The sequence below is a fragment of the Diabrotica virgifera genome, chromosome 8 (assembly GCF_917563875.1).
Source record: "Diabrotica virgifera virgifera chromosome 8, PGI_DIABVI_V3a".
In the NCBI taxonomy this organism is placed as follows: Eukaryota; Metazoa; Arthropoda; class Insecta; order Coleoptera; family Chrysomelidae; genus Diabrotica; species Diabrotica virgifera.
The window spans coordinates 33670355-33693331 of NC_065450.1; the positions used below are offsets into that span (position 1 = coordinate 33670355).

At 33.8% G+C, this 22977-nt stretch overlaps 1 protein-coding gene across 9 annotated transcripts in view; it reads left to right on the forward strand.

Annotated features, from left to right (window-relative positions):
* The window catches only part of LOC114336519 (TLD domain-containing protein 2), a 911210-nt gene that overhangs the window by 721273 nt on the left and 166960 nt on the right, over window positions 1–22977 (forward strand). Inside the window, exon 1 of one of the 9 annotated variants that reach the window (XM_050659410.1) lies at window positions 11833–11993. The exons of the other annotated variants lie outside the window; for them this stretch is intronic. The gene's annotated coding sequence lies outside the window, so the exon portion shown is untranslated. Of the gene's footprint in view, window positions 1–11832; window positions 11994–22977 lie in introns of those variants that run through there. 9 annotated transcript variants of the gene reach the window in all.

Here is a 22977-nt window from a genome sequence, read left to right on the forward strand (position 1 = left end):
AATAAATTGTATTGGGCTAACTCTATTGCATGTTGAGCGAATATTCTGTTTTTTGTCTTATTGTCAACTTTGTCAAACCAGTGGCCTTGCTAGCTAGTTTTCTTCATAGCTGTTTCTACAGTTGAAATTATATTTTGGTGCGAAAGATAGAAGATTGTTTCAGTCTTGATGACATGTAGTGGTGTTTTATTGATTTGGTTGATCATTTACTTTTTGGGCGACCGGTACTTCCCTGCCACCCTGCCACCCTGTTTCATCGCCGCCAGTTCATCGCCGGCCGATTCATCGCCAGCCGATTCATCGCCGGCTGATTCATCGCCAGTTAATTAGTCGCTAATCTCTAACTGATTTATTTCCGAATTTCCGACCAATTTTCTACAGTTACATTTACACATTTACACACACCGGCAAAATTAGCCGAACACGTTAAAAATGGGACATGTTTGATGTCTCGTATTTCATAAACCAGTGGTCCGATTTGAGTGATTCTTTTAGTTTGTTATAGCCTTATTATTTAAGAATATCGGTGTAATAATATTGTTGCTAGACAGGTAAATGTCATTTTATACCGGGTGTAACAAGCATACTGTGTTTTTTTCTTAAAGTTCGGAACACCCTGTGGAATATTCCAGCATATATAAAATATGAAAATTAAAACTCGGTTGTAGAATTATGCTTTCTTAACATTTTCTTTTTTTATTCATTTGCTTATGTTGGAAAATAAAAAAGTTATGGGCTTTAACAACTAACCATGTTTTTTATCAATAAATCCTCATAGTAGGGGAGAAAAGTATGCTAAATTTGCAATTACTCGAGCGTTATTGGGACGTGGAGTGGATTGTGAAGAGTGGGTGCTACAACCAAAAAAAGTTAAGTTAAGTTTTCCATAAAGTGTGGGACTCTCCATTTTCAATTTAATTTTCCATTTCCACCAATCGTTTTTTCCGATTATAGCGCCATTTATCCGTAATAGGAAAAAATGGTGCGAATAAAAGTTGCTTATTTTTACGTCAAGGATCCAAATCTGCAATAAAAATTGGGGGCTCCTATTTAATATTTTAATGTAACCCCCCACCCCACCTCCGTGGTGGTCGTGTTTGATGCCATTCGGCAGATTTTTGAAAAATATTGAATAGGTGTATTTTGCAGTTTTACGATCTGATGTTCATTTCGCAAAATATCGCAGGGTTCGTATTTATAATTTTTAATTTACCCCCCACCCCTCTCCGTGGGGTGTCACGAGCCCCCACGGAGGTGGGGTGTGGGATTTAATTTAAAATCTTAAATAGGAGCCCCCAATTTTTATTGCAGATTTGGATTCTTTACGTAAAAATAAGCAACTTTTATTCGACATTTTTTTCAAATTATGGATAGATAGCTCTATAATCGGAGAAAAATGATTGTTTCAAATGGAAAATTTAATTAAAAAATGAAAAGTCCCCCACTTTATGGAAAACTTAACTTAACCTTTTTCTGATTTTAGCACATACTCTTCACAATCCAATAGGTTCCCATAACGCTCGAGTAACTGCAAATTTAGTATACTTTCCTCCCCTACTATGAGGATTTATTGATGAAAAACATGGATAGTTGTTAACGCACATAACTTTTTTATTATCTCACATAAGTAAATGAATCAAAAAGGAAAATGTTAAGCAAGCCTAAGTCTACAATCGAGTATTAATTCTAATATTTTACATATGCTAGAATATTCCACAGGGTGTTCCAAACTTTAAGAAAAAAACACAGTATGATTGGTGCACCCGGTATAAAATGGTATTTACCTGTCTAGCAACAATATTATTACACCGATATTCTTAAATAATAAGGCTATAACAAACTAAAAGAATCACTCAAATCGGACCACTGGTTTATGAAATACGAGACATCAAACATGTCCCATTTTTAACGTGTTCGGCTAATTTTGCCGGTGTGTGTATTATTTATTTTTAATATTAATTAGGAATTCTAGGAAATTACCTAACCTAACGTAACCTGACACTACATAAATTTGAACATATGTATATATTTTTACAAAGGTCATTTAACACTACAAATTTAATACTATTTAATATCAAATTTAGGGGAAGTAGAAATAGAACAGTAAATTAATATAATAATATTTTTTATCTTTTTAATTGTCATAAGTTTTGAACTGAATTTAACGTCGTGTCGTGTCATCTCCCATAATACAAAATCAACTGACTAAAGCGCTGGTTTCCTCGAAAGCGGCACCGACAAACAGCGACCGTAGCACTGCGATGAATTACGTCAGATTACGGTGAAAAATTCAAGGTTCTTCACTGCGGCAATGGAATGTGCAAGCTCAGCAAGCGGTGGTTTCCAACGCATCCTTGGAAACCAACGCTATTATTTTGCATGGTACAGTTTTTTATGATGTCATTCATCGCAGTGTTACGATCGCAGGTTGTCGGCACCGCTTTCGAGGAAACCAGCAGCGCTTAACTGGCGATGAAACGGACGGCGATGAAACGGACGGCGATGAAATGGACTGTCGATGAACTGGCGGCGATGAACCGGCGTTGATGAAACGTCCCATTCCACACCCTGAAGTACCTGCGCTCAGTTTTGATTTAGACTTTTTTAAACTATTTTTTCTTCTCAATAACAATCAGAGCATTGTTTCTTGTTCAAAATCCATTTTGGAGCTAAATAATTTTCGTAGCGGTTTGTTATGACAATAAAGACGCCGTGTCGTCGGCAATTACGACTAGCAGTTGTGTTATTCAGCGACAACTAGCCGCTCGTGTGCGTTAAAACAGATTGTTGCTCAAAATACGTCCGTGTATTTTAGCTCTTAAGGTACGTATCCATACGATGGTGCTCGGTGCTCCGTGTAGCAGCTCCACATATACATAGTGGATACGTTGTTGCCCACTCTCGGCGCTCACCCTCTTCGATTCAACCGGTTTGCGGTTTATATGTAGGGGAGCGCATGTCGTATCCATTTGAGCAGCTACACGGAGCACCAACGTATGGATACGTACCTTTAGAGATCTTGGAATATACTATTGAAATTGAGAATGCAACCAATTGGGCATATGAGTCTAGTCATATCTTACGTATATCTGTGGTATTTCTGTAAGTATACAAGACCTACAGTTTTTTTTTTTTTTTTTTTTTTTTTTTTTTTAATTTAATGGCATAGACATTAGTCATTCAGCCAGTTGCAATAAACAAAATACAATCCTAATCCTAATACAAAATAAACAGAAACAACATAGTAACACAATAAATAATACAATACAATAATAATACAATAAAAACAATAATGGAACTCTGATAAAGTGATAAAACATTTATGAAAAAAAAAAGATGCAAATCTGAACTTAAATCATAAAAAATCTCATGCCCGCGTACAAATCTTATAGGACTGTGCGTGTATCTGACAAGAAATCTATAATGATATTGTATATTTGTTGTGAGCCTGTAGCCAGCAAAGACTGTATATTGAATGGTGCATGCATATCAAGTTGAATTAAATTTTTATAGAGAGAGTTTGAATGCTGTTGAAACTTAGTACATTCAAAAAAGATATGATCAAGATCACCCTGCTTTCCGCAATGTTTGCAATTATTGTCTTCAATCACATTTATTTTATATAAATGACTTGGATAGCAAGCATGCCCAAAACGTAATCGATTTATAGTTGTTATATATTTACGTGGAGCTTTAAAACTCTTAAACCATGTATTTTGTGGAATCACTGGTTGTAAAGTGGTGTATCTTGTGGGGTTTGTTAAGCAGTAAAGATTCCATTGATCTTTCCATATCGATAGTTGGTTTCTTTTAAAAATAGTAATAACATCTGATACACATAAAGAATATGACAATAAAGTGCCTGATGTTATACTGGATTTGGCTAAGTAGTCTACATACTCATTATCTTTGAGTCCAATATGTGCCTTAACCCAAATAAATTTTATATTGAAGCCAGAGTCTTCTAACTGCTTTAACATATCCTTTATTAAAAATATGTAAGGATTACTAAATGTTTTGGGCAAAAAAGTATTTTTGATATTCTGTAAAACTGATAGGCAGTCTGAAAGAATTAACGTTTTTTTAGTATAAGAGTTTTTAATATATTTCAACGCTTCGAGTATGGCCAATGATTCCGCAGAGAAAATTGAAAACTCATTGGGAAGTTTGTACTTGAATTCGAAACCTCCTGAGGGTAAAAAATACGCACAGCCAGACCCTTCTCCTGATTTAGATGCATCTGTGTATATAACTGTTGCATCACTGTAGCAGTTCAAAATAGATTTCAGGATATTGTTGCTGATTATGTTGTTTTCGTTGTATGTGGGTATTATTACATCAGTTTTATGGAAGAGAGCAAAGTAGTCTAAGACCTACAGTTTAATGTCTACTCCAAACGGCTAAATGTAAAGGCTTGTGAAACAGTGATGTTGCTAATATGTACTTATTGATTTTGTAGTGAGTATCGAACCCTCATAAGACACCAAAGGTGTATAGTATACACTCACCACTGAACCACCTAGACCACTTGAATATAACCGCAATAATAATAAAAAGTAATTAATTTAGTAGGAGTGCATCGAGATGTAATTATATAACAAAGTAAATGACAATGAACATTAAAAAATAATAATCTTTATACTAACATGTAATAGCCAGGGAGGTAGTGTCAAATTTGACCGGAGCATTTTAGCATGGCTGGTTTCTTATTATTTAGGTAGGTGCTCCAAAGCTTATTAACAAATGATGTGTCAGCTGGTCCAAAACCGGGGATTTTAGTCAAGAAAAGGTAAAACATGAAAGTTGATGGACCAACGCTACAGCTTAAATGTCAAATATTTATATACATTACTCAGAACATTTAATGGACTTGCTTACCTGGCGCCTACCTTTCACTCAGGAGATCGGGGTTCAAATCCTGGCGCGGCAAATTCTTTTTGTTTTTTAAATTGACATTTTATTTTGAAAAATATTTATTTTTCTAATACCACGTTTTTATTATTTATACGAGACAATATAAAAAAATCTGTATGTCTTTTATAGAATTATGCATAGAACTTACGAAATAGCATAAATATATACCTACATTTGATCATAAATATTATGATTCACCTTAATAAGCAAAGTTACTGTACATGAACCCCTGAAGCTTCCTGAGTTAGTACGACCAATCTAAGTGAAAAAGGGGGTTGGCCTCCCCACCCCACCCCCTCCTGACATTTTTTTTATCTTTTTAGACAAACTGTTTTTTGCATAATTTTATGTGATGTAAAACCAAAAAATACATACAACCCTAATTTTTCACTTTTCTATCACCAACCCCATTTTTAATAGCAATCTAATTATTTCCCTGTTCTCTATAATATATAAAAATGAATTTTTGTCTGTATGTCCCTTATAGAATCGTAAACTATGCATTTAATCATATAATGACCTCAAGCAAAGTTTTTGTACTTACATGAACCCAGGAAGGAGTTAATACGACCAACCTAAGTAATCATTATTTTGTGATGTCTGCGTAAATAAATTATTTACGCAGACACCACAAAACAATAAGTATGTATTGTTTATTAGAAAAAAGTAGACGCAATATTTTTGAGTATTTTTTGGCTTTCTGGTAATTTTTAGGTATTTAACTTTTAAACATTATTTGGTTCTAAGGCGGTACGAAGTTTGCCTGGTCAGCTAGGTAATACTAAAAAAATATTCTTGGACTAGTTTGGCAAAGACTAAAAAGTATAAATCATTCATTTATGAATTTTAGATTGTAAGAAAAAAGCGTCCACATGGAACAAGTGAAAGAAGGTCTGAAAACACTTGAGATTACTAATTGGAGGAACAAAGCAAGGAACAGAACAGAATGGCGGAAAATCTTAGAACAAGCCAGGAGCCAAAAAGGGTTGTCGAGCTACTGATGATGATGATGAAGAAAAAATCGTCAGCTGCATTATGTAGGTACATGGCAAAAAATGTTAGCTGGCCAAGTGAACGTGACAGAAAAATACGGAAATCCCGTATCATTTTTTCTTCATCATCATCATCAGTAGCTCGACAATCTTTTTTGGCTCCTGGCTTGTTCTAAGATTTTCCGCCATTCTGTTCTGTTCCTTGCTTTGTTCCTCCAATTGGTAATCTCAAGTGTTTTCAGACCTTCTTCCACTTGTTCCATGTGGACGCTTTTTTCTTACAATCTAAAATCCATAAATTAATGATTTATACTTTTTAGTCTTTGCCAAACTAGTCCAAGAATATTTATTTAGTATTACCTAGCTGACCAGGCAAACTTCGTACCGCCTTAGAACCAAATAATGTTTAAAAGTTAAATACCTAAAAATTACCAGAAAGCCAAAAAATACTCAAAAATATTGCGTCTACTTTTTTCTAATAAACAATACATACTTATTGTTTTGTGGTGTCTGCGTAAATAATTTATTTACGCAGACATCACAAAATAATGATTACTTAGGTTGGTCGTATTAACTCCTTCCTGGGTTCATGTAAGTACAAAAACTTTGCTTGAGGTCATTATATGATTAAATGTATAGTTTACGATTCTATAAGGGACATACAGACAAAAATTCATTTTTATATATTATAGAGAACAGGGAAATAATTAGATTGCTATTAAAAATGGGGGTTGGTGATAGAAAAGTGAAAAATTAGGGTTGTATGTATTTTTTGGTTTTACATCACATAAAATTATGCGAAAAACAGTTTGTCTAAAAAGATAAAAAAATGTCAGGAGGGGGGTGGGGTGGGGAGGCCAACCCTCTTTTTCACTTAGATTGGTCGTACTAACTCAGGAAACTTCAGGGGTTCATGTACAGTAATTTTGCTTATTAAGGTGAATCATAATATTTATGATCAAATGTATATATTATGCTATTTCATAAGTTCTATGCATAATTCTCTAAAAGACATACAGATTTTTTTATATTGTCTCGTGTAAATAATAAAAACGTGATATTATAAAAATAAATATTTTTCAAAATAAAATGTCAATTTAAAAAACAAAAAGAATTTTCCGCGCCAGGATTTGAACCCCGATCTCCTGAGTGAAAGGTAGGCGCCAGGTAAGCAAGTCCATTAAATGTTCTGAGTAATGTATATAAATATTTGACATTTAAGCTGTAGCGTTGGTCCATCAACTTTCATGTTTTACCTTTTCTTGACTAAAATCCCCGGTTTTGGACCAGCTGACACATCATTTGTTAATAAGCTTTGGAACACCTACCTAAATAATAAGAAGCCAGCCATGCTAAAATGCTCCGGTCAAATTTGACACTACCTCCCTGGCTATAACAACCATTAGCAGTTAATATTTTAATAAAAACATAAAAATCACATAACAGTTTTCGTAGTACATACTCAAATTATTAATACCGCAATTTGTATTAAAGTTCATCATTTTTCTTCATTGTTTCATTGACATTTTATATAAAACAAAATAAGAAAAAAGCATCAATAGTTAAATCCTTATTGGATTTTATTTATTTACTGGAAAGTTTATTTCCAGATTAATGCTAAACTAAATATAATTTACTATTATGATACTACTACTAATGCTTAAAGCCTTGTTTTCATTAGTAGAGTAAACGGTTGAGTACATTGGCATACTTTTCAGTCGACCTACTCTACTTGATAGAGTAGCCGCCTGAGTGAAAGCCAATAAACGTAGGGTTTCCACAAGGTATCGTTCTTGGACCAGTACTATACTTTTTGTATACATCTGACTTTCCGGACAGGGAAAACATTCTACTACCCATATTTGCTGATGATACAGCAGTCCTGACAATAGGAGCAGCTATAGAAGAATCTACGGTAAACCTACAAAATGCAATTAATGACATAGAACACTGGTCAAAGAATGGCGAATAAAGTTTAACGAACAGAAATGAGTTCATATTAACTTCATTAACAAGAAAATCAATTATCTCCCAATTATCTTAAATAACAGCATTGTTCCTAATAAGAAAACAGCGAAATACCTGAGGTTAAATCTGAACGTCAAACTCAAATGGAAGGAACATGTTAAAAAGAAAACTGAACAGTTTTAAATAAAGTACAAAAAAGAATTTGTGTGTACTTTGTACGCACGTAAGAAGTTATACTTCTACTATTATAATTTCAACGAAATAAATATACTAAACCGTTTATTTGTATTTTATTTAAATATTAAATTAATTTTAACACTTACCTACCACTTTCAAAAATTTTTTATTAAAACAATATCAAAAATTAAAAAAAAAAAAGAATATGAATCGTCCGGATTCGAACCCGAGACCTCTTGATCTGTGGTCGAATGCTCTACCAACGAAGCCATCATTGCTCTGTTTACGTGACATCTCGAACATACTTACAAATCGCGGTGACAAATATAGATCAAGTGAAGTATAAAGATGTTATAATAGATACTTATTATCTTACTCCCGAGGAAGACAAATCTAAAGACACAAAAATTATAATAAATTTTATATTTACTAAAAACACTAATTTATTCTTTTAATAACTCATTTGCGCTGATTCATACATAAATTGAAAGATTAGCAACGAACTCTATACTGTCTCTGTGCGCATGCGCCCAGAATAATAAAAATTCACTCTCAATCGCGCCTAAAGAAGTATTTCAAAAATATGTACCGGCTGATAGGACTCTCATCTTTCCATCCAGAACAAAGTACTGCTTTATAAACAGGTATTGAAACCGGTGTGGACGTATGGCCTATAATTAAGGTGCTGTACCAAAATAGAAAGCAATTATAGAAATTTAGAAACGCTCCAGAACCGAATACTAAGAAAGATTATAGGTGCTCCTTGGTATGGTCGGAATGACGATTTACATAGAGACCTTAAAGTCGAATCTATTCTAAATGAAGTTAAGAAAGTCGCCAGGAGACATGAAGAGAGGCTCCATAAGTATCCCAACCATGAAGTACTTCAGCTTTTTGTCAACCAACCCCAGATGCGAAGGCTCAAAAGGACTAAATCGTTCGAGTTTGTGTAAGGTGAGAAGATGAGCAAGGCAAGTTAATATGTATATGTATGTATTGCGCATTGTAGCCACAACAAGGACGTGAGCAGTAGTGAAAAACAGAGTTAGTGCTGTGCTGTGTAGCCACAACAAAGAAGTAGGCATTTCATAAAAAAAAGCTAGACGGACCACGTTATAACTAGATTACAAACAGTTTTAGAAAAATTAGGCTAAAGAAAAAATGCTGATTAATCTTATAGATTTTATGTATTCTGATTGTTAAAAAAAAAAAAAAATTTGACTGTTCCACTATTAGTCCAAGAGGCAGCGCTGAAAAATTTCTCTGAATTTACTAAAGCTCGTTATTTCACAGTTAATTACTGTGATTGTGTAGAGAAACATACTGCGGTCGGTCAAGCGAAACGTAGAACATGTGGTACTGACAGCTTGTCAAAGTTGCTTACCTGCGGATGTAATTAAATCCATTTACTAAGGCTGAAAATCAGTACACATATTCTAAATTGAATATAAATAAAAGTTATTATAGTCGGTCAGCTGTATGACGGGACAGAGCCGGTCGGTGGGTCCCAATGAATGTACAGGGTTATTCACTATATTTTGATCCCCTTGTAAACTGCTTTATTTACAGAATTAGAAAAAAAGGTAAAATACAAAAGTTATTCGATTTTTTAATTATGATTTTTTGACATATATCGTACTAGTGACGTCATCCATCTGGGCCTGATGACGTAATCGACTGTTTTTTTAAATGAGAATAGGGGTCGTGTGCTAGCTCATTTGAAAGGGTTTTCAATTCCCTATTCAGTAATATAAACATTAACATGATTGTTTATACAGGGTGTCCAAAATTTTTTTAAATTAAATTAATTGTTTAATTAATAATTCAAAAAAATTTTTTGGACACCCTTTATAAATAATGATCTTAATGTTTATATTACTGCATAGAGAATTGAATAACCTTTCAAATGAGCTAGCACACGACCCCTATTCTCATTTAAAAAAATAGTCGATTACGTCATCACGTCCAGATGGATGACGTCACTAGTATGATATATATGTCAAAAAATCATTATTAAAAAATCGAATAACTTTTGTATTTTACATTTTTTCTAATTCTGTAAAAATAAAGCAGTTTACAAGGGGGTCAAAATATAGTGAATAACCCTGTACATTCAGTGGGGCCGACCGACCGGCTCTGTCCCGTCATACAGCTGACCGACTATAATAACTTTGATTTATATTCAATTTAGAATGTGTGTACTGATTTTCAGCCTTAGTAAATGGATTTAATTACCTCAGGTAAGCGACTTTTGGCAAGCTATCAGTACCACCTGTTCTACGTTTCGCTTGACCGACCGCAGTATGTTTCTCTACACAATCACGGTAATGGCCGGGATACACGAGGCTAGTTTTTCAAGCTAGGATATGAAGCTAGATACCCCGGTATCCTAGCCTGAGTTACTGTCCTAGCTTGGCGCATGCTAGAACGGTTTACATGTGGCTAGGAAATTTTCAGCCAGTAGCTAGTACTATTGCGAGATCAATAGAGCAACAAATCCACTAAAAATGGTAAATATTTGTAAAAAAAAAATAATGTTCGAGTGAACAGATACTTTGGAAACTGTGTCAAATTGCATTGGATGAATTAACAGAAGATTTATCGAAAAAGTGCGTTTTGACCACGCTGAATCGCGAATACACTTATCCTTGCAATACATTTGTACACAATTTAAATTAATCTCGGCACTTAATTTTGACATATTAGTTTTAGAGGCACGGGGTTATCTGTTTAAAAAACTAAAACAGGTTGACAATACGCACTTGCAGTTCGAAAACACTAGCTTTACCGGTCAGACGAGGGTAGTACACAAGCCAGGATAGTAAAACCAGTAGAGGAGGAAGCAAGTAGCTTAACAAAATAGAACTCCATGCTATTAAACTATCCTAGCTTAAGACACTGTCTTACTGTCTTTCTCACTAGCTTACTAGCCTAAAAGCTAAGCTAGTTCTGTATACATGAAGCTAGTAATACTAGCTTGCTAGTTTAAAAGCGTTAGCTTGCTATCCTAGCTTGAAAAACTAGCCTCGTGTATCCCGGCCATTATCGACTGTGAAAACACTAGCTTTAGTAAATTCAGAGAGATTTTTCGGCGCTGCCTCGCCGTCTATATGTATGGTATAGTCTGTTCGCTAAACTCAGACGCAACTGGCTACATATTTTAGTCGATATTTTTTTTGTTTTTTGCCAATTTTGTAAAAATTGGCGAAATTACTAACTATTTAGTGATTATTAACTATTTAGTAATTATTTTTTGTCAATTTTACTAAAATTGGCAAAATTACCGACTAAAATATCTAGAAAGTTGCGTCTGAGTTTAGCGAACAGACTATATCCATGTTAGTATCGATCTATATTAGAACAAAAAAATCATTGCAATAGTAAATTTATTGATCGAATTAAATTATACACAACTTTCCTATACTGATCAACAGGGTCAACCAATTTGGGAATTCCTCCTACGTTCAGTTCTAAAGGAATCTTGTAATTTAACGCATACTAATTTTTGTCGCGTGTAAATACCGTCACTACAACCTACCTCTTTGTACAACAAATCGTCTGTAGGTAAAATATGTAGTATGTTATTTTAGAAAACGGTGAGCACGACGCAACAATACCGTCAATTAATCAATCGGAAGCTCATAGCAATTCACTCGTATTCCTTTTTTCGTCAAAATGATGTCCGGTACAGCCTTGGTGCACCTATGAAATAATTAGTTTAACGAATAACATGGAAATTATTCTGATTTGTTATTTGTTGTCAGTTTAAAATGTGAATGATGTTTTAATAAGTGATTGTCAGTCCCTGTTTGTCGAATGGAATAAAAACGAGTTTGGTTTGACATTGAGTTTGTGGTACGACTGCTGTGATATTCGAAAGGAATTCGGCAAACATTTTATATCAGTTTTAATAGTGTATTTCCAATATATAACAATTTATGGGTAAGAAAGTATAGTCATTATTTTTTTAATAACCTAGTTTTTAAAAGTGCTGTGTATTACACTCGCAGATGGTTCATTTATATGTTTCACTTTTTCTAGACATGTGGTTGGTACTAAACTCTTATAAAAGGGTTGTCACTAATTACAATTATTTTAAACAAAACTTCCATTTAAATATATACAAGATTCTTAACTACTCTGAAGAACCTGATGAACAATATTTAAGTTGGCACCCGAAGTCCCATTTAACGACAATGTTAACATTATGTCACATAGCTCTGTAACCAAAGCACTTAGAGACCAATTTTTTTATTTATTTTGAAACTACAAGTGAAATAAAAATTCTGGATGGATTTTATCGGAACCGGGTGTCTTTCTGATATTGCTGATATGGAGTGAACTCATCAGAGTATTCTGATGTTAGGTGGGCATGCAGACTTCAGTTTTTATAGTTCTTGTTTTACTTTTGTGGTGTGGTCATGGTCTTTATGTGCTCTTGAGATTGCTACAATGTGGGAGGTTGCTCTGTTGGGAACTATTGGTACTTTGTCTCTAGTTGGATATCTGCTACTACCGAGTTTTCTAAGTAAGTACCATGCTTTTCTACTTGATATACTAAAATCTCGTTTTTCACATTCTCCATCCATTTTTGTCGTCTTGTCATCTGGGTAGAGTTTTCTTCGCTTTAGTGATAACAGCGTCAAGTTTCATGTAGTTTTCTCATGTTGGAGGTATCCATCCCAGACATTTGTCCAATCTCTCAGTAAAAGTCGTTCAGTCTGCTTTTTTAAAGTTCCACCTAGGTCGAGGGAAAGATGGTATTATTGGTATTTTGATGTCAACTTCTGTTACAACTGGTCTATGTTGGCTATGTGAGACATCTGGGAGTACTGTACGTGAAGCTGCCAGGGGTTAATTTTTTTCCTTTGTGGAGACAATACATAGCTCTGGATTGTATTCTTGCTTTCAGACTGCAGATCGAAAAGTTCTGATCACGTTGCCTAAACTTCCAGAGCTCGTGCTAATTGTAAGGTTACGTTCACTACGGAGACCATCGCATGGTATCCTAGCCTATAGAGCATAGTATCCTACTCTTCATATTCGTGAATTCTCTCATATAAAATAATGCATTTATTTTACCTGGCGATCGACTACTGACGCTAACTAGCTAGATAATGATAACAAATGACATTACGTTACTTCTCATCATCATCATCATCATCATCAGCTCGACAACCCTTTTTGGGTCCTGGCTTGTTCTAGGATTTTCCGCCATTCTGTTCTGTTTTCTTGCTTTGTTCTTCCAGTGGGTAATCTCAAGTGTTTTCAGATCTTGTTCCACTTGTTCCATGCATCTAAGTTTGGGTCTTCTCCCTACTGGTGTTTGCCTCATTATATGTTTTGGTGTTTCGGTCTCCAGCATCCGTTCAACATGGCCCATCCAGCGCAGACGTCCGATCTTGATGGATGTTGTATATGACGTCGGGTTCGTTGTATGCTGCGTATAGTTCAAAATTATATCTTCCGCGCCATACGTCATTTTCTTTCAGCCCCTTATAGTTATATGTGTCTGAGGATTTTTCGTTCAAACGTTCCTAATAAGTTCTCATCGTTTTTCGACAGTGTCCATGTCTCTGATCCATATATAAGGACCGCTTTTATCAGGGTTTTGTATATTTTGCATTTGGTTTTTCTCGTGATGTTGTCAGATCTTAGATGTTTATTTAGTCCATTATATGTTTTATTAGCAATATGTATTCTTCTCTTAACTTCTTCGCTGACATTGTTATCTGCGGTAACTAGTGAACCTAGATATATGTAAAATTTTTTACGCTTTCGGTGTTATAGTCTCCTATTGTCAGATTCTGTAGGTTTCTGTGGCCTGTCGATTTGCTGGCCTTCATGTATTTGGTTTTTATTTCATTAATATTTAGGCCACTGTTTTGTGCCGCTCTTTCTATCGCATTAAATGCTTCTATCATTTCTCTTTTGCTTCTAGCTACGATATCAACATCATCTGCAAATGCCAATATTTGTACACTTTTTGTTATTATTGTTCCTCTGGTGTTGACTTTTGACTCTCTAATTATTTTCTCTAATGTGATGTTGAATAGAATACAGGATAGGGCATCTCCCTGTTGTAGGCCCGTTCTAACATGGATTGTATATGTTAGTGCGTGTTAGTTGTTACATTACTTCTAAAAAACTAAAATACGCAAATATTGTAATTTGCCATATGTTCATAATATTTACGGCGTTGTATTTTCCGTTAATAAGTTAGTTAATCATTAAAATCAAGAAGACAGACCATCGTCTCCAGTATACCAGTAATGACCTTAACGCCTACGAAATTGAAATAATTAAAATTATAGCAGAAAAAAGAGAACAAACACAATAATTATCGGTCATAAAAACGTTATACATATTAATCTCTAGAGCATAATATCGCATGAAGCTTTAATTTGCTTTATACGTTTTTGCATAAACGTAACTTTACATTATACTAGTACAGTCAATGAAGGTGAAACTATACTGCGAGGTAAAAGTTGGCGATGCAGTACGTAAAGTAGGTCTAAATATTAATTACCAAAAGACAAAAATGATGACGAATTTAATTCCGAGCCATCCTTTAACTTTAAAGGTAGAAGACGTCGAAATTGAACTTGTTGACAACTACATATACCTTGGACATACGGTAAAAATTAGCAGAGACAATCAAACTGCTGAGCTGCTAAGAAGAATAAAGGCTGATTCACATTATAGCTCAGGTCACGGTTCGCTCACGCTCAGCTCAAGGTTCGGTCAACTATTCTTACACGCATCTTAATCATGCTGTCCGCACTAAACACGACGGTCAAGTTCCATCCCTTTTTTTTGACCGCGTGGTTTCTCCGAGAGAATATTTTGATCGTGGCTTGAGCTGACCGTGAGCGGAGCGTGACCTGAGCTATTATGTGAATCAGCCTTAACTCTGGGATGGGCAGCGTATGGAAGACTGCGTGATATTTTAAAGGTGATATACCTATCAGCTTAAAAAGAAGAGCTTTTAATCAACGTGTCCTGCCTGTTCTTACATATAACAAGGACATCTGCACGAAAACTACAAGTGACGCAACGTAGAATGGAAAGGTCATTGTTGGGCATAACGTTAAGAGATAGGGTAAAACACGAAAAAGTGTTTCGAATAAATGTTACTTATTTTTTCACGAGGAATGCAAATCTGCAATAAAAAACGGGGGTTCCTATTTAAGATTTTAAAGTTACCCCCCATCGGGTGTGGAGTGGGGGGTCGTGTATGGTGTCAGGTGTCATTCGATATGTTTTTAATACAGTAGGAAAAATGAAAGAATACCCATGAACGAACATATAAAGCACGCTGTATTTTCCTGTCATTGTGTCACACAAAAAATTGACCAGCGCCAATAAATACATGTTATAATTATTATTACATGAACTTGCGCTGGTCAATTTTCTTTGTGACACGGTGACAGGAAAATACAGCGTGTTTTATATGTTCGTTCATGGGTATTCTTTCATTTTTCCGACTGTAGTTATTTATGATATTAAGTGTTAAAAGTACACGTTTAAGAGGAAACAGTAGCGATCAACAGGTAGCGAAAATGCGTTCCAAGATTGCGGCTGTAATTTTGAAGATTTTTTCGAGATATTTGGCACACGTATTCGTAATATAATAAAGAATGGCGGTACAGAGCCCAATTTGAAAAATATATTAATATGTGGAAATTACTCTGTAATTAAATACAATATTTAAAAAACGAGCCTGTACCGCCATCCAGAAGAACAAAAAAATACACTTTCTTCAAATAAACTTTTTTATCCGATGCCTAGATTTTGTCATTTTGGAACTACTAATGAAATGAAAAATTTTAGTAGTTCCAAAATGACACAAAATCTAGGCATCGGATAAAAAAGTTTATTTGAAGAAAGTGTATTTTTTTGTTCTTCTTAATGGCGGTACAGGCTCGTTTTTTAATATTGTATTTAATTACAGAGTAATTTCCACATATTAATATATTTTTCAAATTGGGCTCTGTACCGCCATTCTTTATTATATTACGAATACGTGTGCCAAATATCTCGAAAAAATATTCAAAATTACAGCTGCAATCTTGGAACGCGTTTTTGCTACCTGTTGATCCCTACTGTATAACCTTAAGGCACGCATGTGAAAGTTTTAAAGTAAGGCATGAGTGCCTTAAAAATGTACTTTTTAACACGCATATCATACAATATTTTTTCTACAAACGTAATTACAGGACAATATCTACAAAAACTTTTACTTGAACTTGACTGACATTCCATTTTATATTTTTTTGACATTACATCAAAATTGCCTATAAGGTCAATACGAATTGCAGTGCCATAAAAATTTTAAAGCACTAGTGCCTTAAAGTAGCATTTTTAACGCTCGTATGAAGTGCTAAAAATTGCATTTTTAACACGGTTGTAGAAAAATAATATTAACACGTGTTTTTAAGTTTTTCATTTGGAAGTGTATTTCTCGAGATATTAGACTGTTTCCATAATTTACCTATGGTATTACGATAAATCGTTTTTAGCGTTTATAGCACCATCTATCCACAATTCGAAAAAATGTCACGAATAGCTTATTTTTACGTAAGGAATAATAATATACGTTTATATGAATAATAATATTTCAAATCAATAGTTATTACAGTAATTTACAATTTCAGTTTACTTACAATAAAATAAACGTAAACAGCCTAAACATGCTTGCTGACTTATCCAAATCTGCAATAAAAAGTGGGGGTTTCCCTGTAAGATTTGAAAGTTATCCCTCAACCCACCTCTAGGGGGTGGAGTGGGGGTCGTGTTTAGTGTCATTCGATAGATTTTTGAGAAATATTGAACACGTATTTTTCAGTTTTTCGATCCGATGTTCATTTTGCGAAATATTCTTCTTTTCCGCTACTTTTGGGACACCCTGTATAATTAACTTAACTGTATAATTTTCTGAGCTTATTTTTATCGACTATTAAAAGAAGATACCATTTTTGTAGCAAAATTTGCCTTAAAATAAATCACATTCACTTTCTTATAACTTTTTTTTTAAATTGACAAAGTTTTGTAAACAAACGATCTATTTATAGATCGGAAATACCTATTAGTACATAAACTAGCCCCCTTACGTGTACTTAGGAGCTTACACGTAATAATTACATCTGCGATATCTCATATCTACGAAGGCAGCCCCCGTCTGTTGGTGGAAAAATAAACAGACTAGCGAAACCAACCTTCAAAGTTCCAGGAGGTCTTGAGACTGATAAATATTTTGAGAAATGATTAAATTTTTTAATAGTGTAAAAAAGTAACGATGTGTGAGTAACGAAAAAAATACACAAATCGATTTTAATTTGGACACTCAAACTTGCGTTGGCTAAACGTTCAGAGAAATTAAAAAGTTTATAATTTTCCACGAGTGTTTTCTATATTTAGAATTTATAATCAACTATTTATAATGGGAAATAAGCCACAATTTTACCAAAAAAAGATTTTATTAACGTTTCGAAGCCCAAATCGGGTTTCGTTGTCAAAATACAAAATACAACTAAAATTAACAAAAATGTTGTTGCTAAGTAAAAAAATTCTTCTAATAATTTATTTAATCTGACTCATTTATATTGGCAATTCAGACGTATATTATACATTTTAAAGTAGAAGACTTTAGAATGATATCGTCAATATTTATGAGTTGCGTTCCTGGGACGACTTTTCATAGCATGTGATCTGTCTTTAAAAAGACAACCAAATGCAACGATGACAGTAAAATTCTCGCGTTAGAGATTCCATAGTAAATCACGAGGGAAAACCAGGAAAAAACCTCGTGATACTATCCCGACATCGTCAGTATTTGGTCTTACATTTAATTTACTTTCAAAAAAAAGAATGTGTGTGTACTTTGTACGCACGTAAGAAGTTATACTTCTATTACATATTATGTGATTTTAACGAAATTGATATAATGTACTTTAAACAGTTTATTTATATTTTATTTAAATATTAAACTAATCTTAATACTTATTACTTTCCAAAAATTTTTATTAAGACAATACCAAAAATTTAAAAAAATAAAAGAATAAAACGCACACAAACGCATTGAAAAATGCCACAAAGAAAAAATGATTTCTGAACGATAATAATTGTTGGCAAAAATTTTAAATACGCATTTTCTGAAAAAAAAAATATATAATATACTTACAATCATAAAATGCATAAAAAAATAAAAAAATAAAAACTTGCATCGGGATTCGAACCCGCGAATTTGGGGACGCTTTGATTCGTAATCGAAGCCTAGACTCACTCATCCAATTACTCATTATTTGTCATGTGGAAAAATAGGTCAACTGAACGTTTTACTGTTTGACAGTTATTCTGAATTTAAATCAAATTATGTAGTTTGATTTTTGTGGAAGAAAATATTAAAATATAACAAAACAGTAAGAAAACAATATATTAGATGAAGATTGGTAGAACTTTTGTTGGTAATCAAATTAAGCATGTAAATTAAAGCAGTACATACCTACTAGATAAATAAATCTACGCCAAAAAATCATAATTTAAAAATAAAAATCGGACCTAATTTCGGATTTCTCTCTAAAATCCCCATTCTTGAGAAAATAAATTTATTCCAACCTAATCCAAATGTATAATTTACAATATGATTATAATAAAAGCTACTTACCAAATTAGAATGAATCCTTGTCCAAAATAGTCCAAAAGTCCAAAAATATATATGAAAACTATTTAAAGAGGCAGTATAACTATTAACTAACTTTTGTTTGTTGTTTCTTTTCACACAAATTTCAAAACGCAACAACCATAAATAATCAAACCCCAGCTTTGCCACAGCCGACATATTGAATAATTTTTGACATGTCATTTGAACATCCAATCAGAACAAAGTTATAATGCGCATGCGTCGGGATCGTAGGTTTTAACATATAAAAATTCACCCTCATATCGCGCGTAAAGAAGTATAACTTCAAAAATTAATACCAAATTCTGACTTTAATATGTTTAAATTATAAATAATATTAATAATACATAGATATACAATAAGTAGTACTAAAATATAAAATTTTTACTAACTCGATATGTTATGGACTTACTAATCGTGGTATTTTCTTTCTATTGACTTCCTCTTTCAGTATGGGTAACCACATCCTACTTCATTCTACCGAGGAATTTGCGACACAATTGGTTTCATTTAGCATAATTAGAGCCGCTTCTTTGATTTTTCTCTTTTTACTATCTGATTCTTTCAGGACTATACTTGAATCTCTCCATTGAACTCTATGTTCATTATCCCATGCGTGTTGACATATTTGAGATCTATTGAATTCTCTATTTTTAATATAAGACTGATGTTCACTTATTCTAACGTTTAATAGTCCTGATGTTTCAGCTAAATAAAATTGTTCGCATTCACAAGGTATTTTATAAAAATCTTTTTTTTGTAAAATTGTGGCTTATTTCCCATTATAAATAGTTGATTATAAAAATGCCACAAGGAAATAGCTTCAGAACAACATTTAGAATTTATTTATGCCCGGTTGCACCAACAGATCTTAAGCTTAAGTCGAGAATATCATAAGAATTAATATAATATAATTATAATATATTACAATAAAAACATCATAATATAGTAATAGATATGATTGATAATAAGGTAAGAATCGAAAATTATGGTGCAACGTAAGTGATACTCAAGGAGGTCCTATCTATAAGTAGAGCTTAGCTAAGTAAGATCTGTTTGTGCAACCAGGCATTAATCAATTACCGTTCAAAACTTAAATTATCAGGTATTTTTATGTGTTACGCATCGTTAATTTACTTCCAAAGTATTATTATGCGTTATGGAAATAAAACAAACAATACCCTTATCATTAGTGACGTCACAGTTCTTTATGAGCCAAAGTCTTCTTCAGAACATTCCTAAATTCGTCCGTGTCTCTGGCAACTCTTCTCCATGCTCTACTTCCAATAGATTTTAAGTCATTCTTTAAGTTGTCTTGGTACCTAAGTCTCGGTCTTCCTCATGCTCGTTGTCCTATCGGCCCTCTTCGGTCAAAAACTTTTCTGACTATGACATCTTCCTCTCGCCTGATTACATTCCCTATCCATCTAAGGCGTGCTATCTTAATGAATTTTACAACGTCAGGTTCTCCAAAACTTCTATACAACTCTAAGTTGTAACGCCTGCGCCACAAACCTTGTTCTTTTATTCCTCTGTCTATGTATTCTTCTTAGGATTTTTCGCTCGAAACGTTTGAGCAGCTCTTGGTAATTCTGTGCAAGTGACCAAGTTTCTGAATATTTTAGCACTGGTCTTATTAGTGTTTTATAGACAGTCAATTTTATTTTTCTAGGTAGTTTTGAGGTCATCTGCCTTCTTAAGCCATAGTAACACTTATTGGCGAGCACTATTCTTCTTTTAATTTTTTCACTGACATTGTTATCTTTAGTTAGCAGCGAGCCTAAGTATATGAAGGTGTCGACACCTTCCAGTTCTAGGTCATCAATAATTCTAGGGTGCTCGGTAAGAAGAGTATAAGTCAAAAATGGTCAAAATCTTATTTTTGCAGAATAAGACTATAAGGACTATATCTTTACCTTGGTATCGATAGAACAAGTCAATATGCTAATATAAATTAAATAAAATTAATTGGTCTTTTTAGTAAAACTACTTAAATGAACTTTTAAGTTGGTAAAAACAGTTTATGTCAACTTATACTGTTTATACACTACGACTTGGTGAACTATTCTTGGCTCTAATAGTAAATGTCGACATGTACTGTTTTGACCATTGATAGTGAATAATATCCAAGTAAGGCGGTTGACTTATACTTAGGCGATCGCTTTCAGATACGTGTGTCAAGCTTACTAAGCAAATATTACTCTTTCCTGTACGAGATTTTCAAGAAACAACTGATAACTATTCGCGTTTGGCTGATAATTAAACCGTGGGAATTTTACCAATTAAAGATACCTAACACTTATTTTTAATAGGGACAGCGAGAATAAGTAATACAAACTTCCCACTTAGGTGTAATTTGATAAAAATAGATTAGTAAGTGGTTTATTTTCTGGACCACTGTGTTTGCATGTAGCAAAAATTTGGTGGTTCAAATTTCATTCCGGTGTGCAGAAAAAAATTCAACACAGAGAGATTACTTCAATTAAGTTGGTTGCAGAGATATATGTAGGTATAAAAATGTCATCACGAACTAAGAAAATAATGAATATGCATGTTGAGAATTTTAATACCATAACTGATGGGTTAACATCTGTATCAAATGTGATCAATAGCAATATTTCTTCAGATAATTCTAGTGACGAGGATGAAAACTATATGCCGCAGAGTAGTGACTCTAGCAGTGCAGTTGAAGAAAAAATAGAAGCTGTTCCACAGTCCAGGTCTGAAAATACCAGAGAGGAGATCAAAATCAGGTAATACCAGTATTAATTCCAACACTGAAGGAGTTTATTCACGAAAAAAAAGAGCGGAACGTAAAAGAAATCGAAACTTTGGAAAAGCTTATGTAACAGCAAAAAATAAGGTAAAAAGAGCACGCTGCCTGAAAAAACTTGAAGCCTGTAGAAATAAATGCATTAACGAAATTTCAGAAGATGTACAAAAAAAACTGTTCGACTAATATTGGTCTATGGGTGATCGTAACAAACGTGTTGCATATATTGTTAGCCTTATAGACTCCAAACCACCTAAAACCACTAGAAAAAGGACCTTAGATCCGGATAAAGAAAAAGTTCGCAAAGTGACTCATGTTTTTCATTTAAAGGTGAATGGCGCTAGAATTCAAGTTTGTAAAAAATGTTTTATGAACACATTTGACGAGACAAATTTATTACACTGGCTCTTACAAATAGGGATTCAAATACTTCAGGGAGAATAACTGATGACCAGCGTGGGTCGTGATCCTTCTGCTAACAAGCATAATGAAGGAAAAATTAATGCAGTGAAGTCCCACATAAACTCGTTTCCCCTATATGAATCTCATTATACTCGACGAGAAAGTAGTAGCTGTATTTGCCATGCCATCTTAATCTTCAGATAATGTACAAATTATACTGTGAAGAAAATGAATCATCTGTCTCTAGACCTATCTATGAAAGAGAGTTCCATAAAATGAACATTTCATTTAAAAAACCTAAAGTAGATACGTGCCATAAATGTGATGTGCTGAGTAATAAACTCAAAGTTACTGAAAGCGAAGATGATAAAACTAAAATAAAAGATGAGATAAGTATTCATCACACTGCTGCAGACAATGCATATGTTATGAAGAGCAACGACACAGAAAAAGCAAAATGTGATAGTACTTTTAGATGCCTCACTTTTGACTTGCAGCAGTGTCTCGCAACTCCATATGTAAATTCCTCTGTTGCCTTTTACAAAAGACAGTTATGGACATACAACCTAACTATTCATGAGAATGGAGAAGGAAGTGTGGCATGTTACATGTGGCACGAAGGTGAATGAGGCCGGAGAGGTAACAATATAGCTACATGTATTTATAGAGAATTAATATCACTACCACCACATGTTTCCAAAGTGACCCTGTATTCGGACACATGCGGTGGTCAGAACAAAAATTCACATGCTGCTATGATGTTTTTAGTAGCAATGCAAAATAACACTAATTTAGAAGTTATTGACCATAAATTCATGGGGAGTGGGCACAGTCATATGGAGTGTGATATTGATCATGGATTGATCGAAAAGCAAAGAAACGGTTAAGTGTTCCAATAAGCCATCCACACGACTGGTATCAGCTTGTGAGAACTACAGGAAAAAAGAAGAAATTCAATGTTGTAGAACTTTACCATGGTGATTTCTTAAATCTTTCAGATCTTTTGAAAAGTAACTGTCTCATGCGTAAAAAAGATACAAGAGGAAATCCTTTCAACTGGTTTGATGTGA